General features: G+C 39.9%; 1 non-coding gene across 1 annotated transcript; it reads left to right on the forward strand.

Moving 5' to 3' along the window:
- Positions 1-4,565: 4,565 nt before the first annotated feature.
- TRNAQ-CUG (transfer RNA glutamine (anticodon CUG)) lies at positions 4,566-4,637 on the forward strand. The gene has a single exon. It is a non-coding gene; the product is annotated as a tRNA-Gln (tRNA).
- Positions 4,638-4,974: the final 337 nt, after the last annotated feature.

Genomic DNA, 4,974 nt, shown 5'->3' on the forward strand with positions numbered 1-4,974 from the left:
GCACGCCTTGTTTAAATCCTTATAATCTACATACATTCTAAGTTTGTCCCCTTTTTTAGGGACTACAACTATATTGGCTAACCATTCGGGATATTTTACCTCCCGAATGGATCCTATTTTGAGAAGTTTAGTTACCTCGTCCTTTATGAATGTGTGCTTTACTTCGGACTGGGGTCTTCTCTTTTGCTTCACCGATTTGAATCTAGGGTCCGGGCTTAGCCGATGTGTCGTTACCTCCGGTGGAATCCATGTCATGTCTAAATGGGACCAAGTAAAACAATCTATGTTATCAACAAGAAATTGGATAAGTTTTTTCCTGAGTTCGGGGGTTAATCCCGTTCCCAGGTATACCTTTCGCTCGGGCAGGTACTCGATCAATATAACCTGTTCCAGCTCTTCGACCATTGATTTGGTGGCGTCAGTATCTTCAGGAACAACAAAAGTTCTAGGGGTCAGAAAATCCTCCTTTTCTTCTTTTATCTCCCGCTTCCCTGATTTGGTCGAGGCTGGTGGCTGTGATTGCTATTTGACTTCCTGTTTATCTTTGATGCTCGACCTTTTCGAGGTTGATAGTGTCGATATCGGGGCCACCTCATCGACCGCAAATATTTCCTTTGCAGCATGCTGCTCCCCGTATACTATTTTTACACCGTCCGATGTCGGGAATTTCATCATTTAGTGGAAAGTCAAAGGGACTGCCCTCATATTGTGGATCCATGACCTTCCGAGCAGGGCATTGTACCTCATGTCGCCATCGATTACGTGGAACTTGGTATCTTGAATTGTTCCAGCCACGTTCACTGGTAGAATAATCTCCCCTTTAGTTGTTTCACTGGCCATATTGAAGCCGTTTAAGACTCGAGATGCGGGTACGATTTGACTTTGTAGGCCGAGATGCTCCACGACCCTCGATCGGATGATATTTGCCGAGCTACCTGGATCCACTAAAATACGCTTAACTTGAACTTTATTTAATAAGATAGAAATTACCAAAGCATAATCTCGGGTTCATTTTTCCTTAATGATTGATACCTTAGTGCGTTTGAATATTGGTTCCTGTGGGATGTTGACCCCACCGATGATCATATGAATGACATGTTGGGGTTCCTTATGTTCATTTTCCTGTTGGCGTCCCTTTCTCTGAAATGATTCTGGCTCGATCGCTAAGGAACTCCCGAAGGTGACCCTCATTGAATAGATGGGGCTACCTCATCCCTTAATTGCATGCAATCCTCAGTCTCATGACCATGCGTGCCATGATACTTGCACATCAAATTTGGGTTTCTTTAGGAAGGATCGGTGTGTATGGGTTTGGGCCACCTAGTATCTCTGATCTTTCGATTGCCGAAACAATGCCCGATGCATCGATGCTAAAGTTATATTTCGATAACCAAGGTGCCTCTGTGGGATCGACATACTTGTCAAAACCACTTTTGCTCATAAGTCCCCGCGAATTTTGTCCTCGATAACTTCTTCGATCATTCCGGGTGGAATTATGTCCTGAACCATTGTCCCTTCGATCTGCGGTATATGGTTGATATCGGTCCCTGTTCGACCTTGGCTCCATGTCGATGTCCCTCTGGTTTTTAACTATCGACCTGTTTGGATATACTGAATTGGAAGGGGCTCCTAATTGGTCGTCCTCGACCCTGATCTTCGACTGATATCAATTGTGTACATCTGCCCAAGTTATAGCTGGATACTCGATCAAATTTTGTTTCAACTGCCGTGATGCTATCGAACTCCGTTCGTTCAACCCTTTGGTGAAAGCTTGAATGGCCCAATCATCTGTGACCGGTGGCAACTCCATGCGTTCTATTTAAAATCGGGACACGAACTCCCTTAGCATTTCATTATCCCTTTGTGTTACCTTGAAAAGGTCCGATTTCCTCGTTGCGACCTTTATGGCTCCGACATGTGTCTTTATGAAAGAATCTTCTAACATGGCTAATGAATCGATGGAATTTGGTGGCAGGTTGTGATACCAAATCATTGTTCCCTTCGAAAGGGTCTCTCCGAATTTTTTCAACAACACGGATTCGATTTCATCATCCTCTAAATCGTTACCCTTGATGGCGCATGTATATGAAGTAACATGCTCGTTAGGATCGGTAGTTCCATTGTATTTGGGTATGTCTGTCATACGAAACTTCTTTGGAATAGGCTTCGGAGCCGCACTTGGAGAAAACGCCTTTTGTACAAACTTCTTCGAATCCATCCCTCTCAAGATTGGCGGCGCCCCAGGTATCTGATCAACTCGAGAGTTGTATGTCTCCACTTTTTTATCGTTGGCTTCGATTCTCTTCTCCCCTGATTCAATTCTTTTGGTAAGCTCCTCAAGCATTTTCATTGCCGCAGGATTAGTCTCCGATTCGTTACCATTCGACCTTTCCGGCACTGGCTTGGTACGATAAGTGATTTCTGGCTTGACCCTATTCGGAGATCTATATTGATTTTGTAACTGAGCAATAGCGGCTTGCTGAGCCCGAAGCATCTCGAATATCAATTGGAGACTGACTCCTTCGTCTCCTCTGCCCTGTGTTCCTTGGCCACTAGATCGACCTTCTCTGCGTACACTCCCTTCGAGATCTGCGCCTAGGTCCGCATTTAGAGCAACGTGCAAACTGACATCGACTGGGTTGGCAACCGGTGCTTCCCCAAGATTAGCCTGTGGCACCTCGAATCCTGGAGCGATCACATTTTCATTTTCATCATGGAATCCGAGGCCATTGTTACCGTGTGTGGATGCATTTTGTGAGTTTGACATGTTTTAACCTGAAAGCAAAGGCACTCAACAAGAACAAGAGTAAAATAGTGTATTTTACCTGAATCAGTACTAAACAATCACTATTATCCTTATCCCCACGGTGGCCGTCAAACTGTTTACTCTAAAATTCAAGTAACAATTAAACTTGTTTAGTAGTTTTAAGGATACATGATTTAATTCAATACCAATTGACAAATAAGGAATTGAAATAGATAATCAGAATAGTAAAATAAATCAAACCAGTGTTCTAGCAGCGCTTTCGACCTCGATTCGAGATGGTCTCAAGGTTGGGTAAGAAGAACAGTAAAGAACAACGATGAACAATAATGGATAGTAAGTAAAATAGAGAGCATCATTTTTGTTTATCTTTATCAGTGAATCAATGCCCCTTACAAATGAATATGACTCCTCTTTATATAGTAGAGGAATCCTAAATAAGGTACAATTCTAATAACGGAAATAATTCCCATGATTGACATTAATAACCACTTGATTTGATCTGTTCCGGGATCTCCGCCGAGATCTTCGGTCGGTTGCTAATATCTCGCCATTCCGTTATCACGCCTTACTCAAAGTCGGTCATGCTCGGTCTCGATCTTCAGCGAGCACTTCGATCTTCATGCTCCATATTCTGTCATTGAGCTCGAGCCTGGTCTATTACGAGCTTACTCTCGAGGCAGCTTCTCGTGCCTATGAAATCTGATATGCCCGATTTCGACCGTATACATATGTAAAATACCTATTGCTGCTAGGATTATGAAAAAAATTCGTAAATTTTGGCTGTTTATGTTTCCTTCTCTAAGAATTTGTATTAATTTACTATTAAAAGGAAGTGATGAAATGTTATGTGTTTGTATCTACAAACGATTGTGAATAAAGTTTTACAATTACATGTAAAGAAATATTCAACTGTTATATATGCCAAACACATGAGAATGAAAAAAAAAGGGATAAGTTTTAATTCGTAAAAAAAAAAATACTTATTATGCTAATCTATCATGATTAACTAATCAATGGAGGTAATTTTTCATATTAATTAAATATTATTAAGTCAAGAAGTTTATGTAAAGGAACATATCATGGGTTATTGGTTTGATGCATAATCCAACTAATAAATTATGATAAAGGTCGAAATTCCTTTATTCGGTTTGGATATTGGGTTTGGGTCGCCCACATGGACTGACCCGACCTATTTTAAAGAAGATATTAAAGAAGATATGATTAAATGAAGTTACCTAGGGAAGGTATAACTCCTAAAAATAAAACTACCGCATATTGCAAAGTAAGTGGGGGTGTGGGGATCAACGTGGATCAGTTTCTCGGTAGTTTTTTTTCTGTGACAACTTCCCTTCTCTATATAATTCAGGCTCTCCCTCTTCAGAGAAAGATGCTCTGTGCAATTCTCCCTACAAAGATAGAAACACACTAAAAGAAAGAAGAAGGCATCTAATTTGTGAAAAGCATTTCGTTTCCAAGAGAGACGAAGTCGGACTTGAGCAATTGATCAAAGCAGTTTTTGCAAGACTTCCGTTAACACCGGTACACAAATCGATGTCCCTGTTAGTGTTTAATCATCAATTCTAACCAATAAATACTTTTCATAAAATACTTACCTCTAAGGTGTTTCCACCGATGCAATTTAACTCTTGAAATTACAAATTAAAGTAATAATATATAGCACTTAATTATTATTATGCCTAAAAATTTATAAGACACAAACCAAAATAATGAAAGGGGCATGGACTTATGATTACTGGACTAGGTAAAATATGATGATATATTTTACGAGGAGCAGCTTGGTCCCATGGTCTAGTGGTTAGGACATTGGACTCTGAATCCAGTAACCCGAGTTCAAATCTCGGTGGGACCTTTACGTTTTTATTTTGCCACTATTTTCCATTTCGCATTTGTTTTCTCTTTTCTTCTTTCTTCAATTGAGTAGTTGTTTACATAAACCCGAACAGCCAATTAGGATCCAGCTTCTATTGAAAATATAAAATTGTCAAACATGTTTAATATCTTAGAACATACAATAAACTTTCAAACTTTAGTCTAGCTTATTTCTATAGTATGTCTTTTTTCAATTTAGTTTGCTCAGAAAATCTAGAAACTTACGGTAAAACTAGAACATCAGAATAATTCTTTTAGAGTTGTCAAACAGTACCAGGAAAACTTTCAAAGTCAAGAGTCATAAATAATTGATGATG

Source organism: Nicotiana tabacum, chromosome 24 (genome assembly GCF_000715075.1).
Source record: "Nicotiana tabacum cultivar K326 chromosome 24, ASM71507v2, whole genome shotgun sequence".
Lineage (NCBI taxonomy): Eukaryota > Viridiplantae > Streptophyta > Magnoliopsida > Solanales > Solanaceae > Nicotiana > Nicotiana tabacum.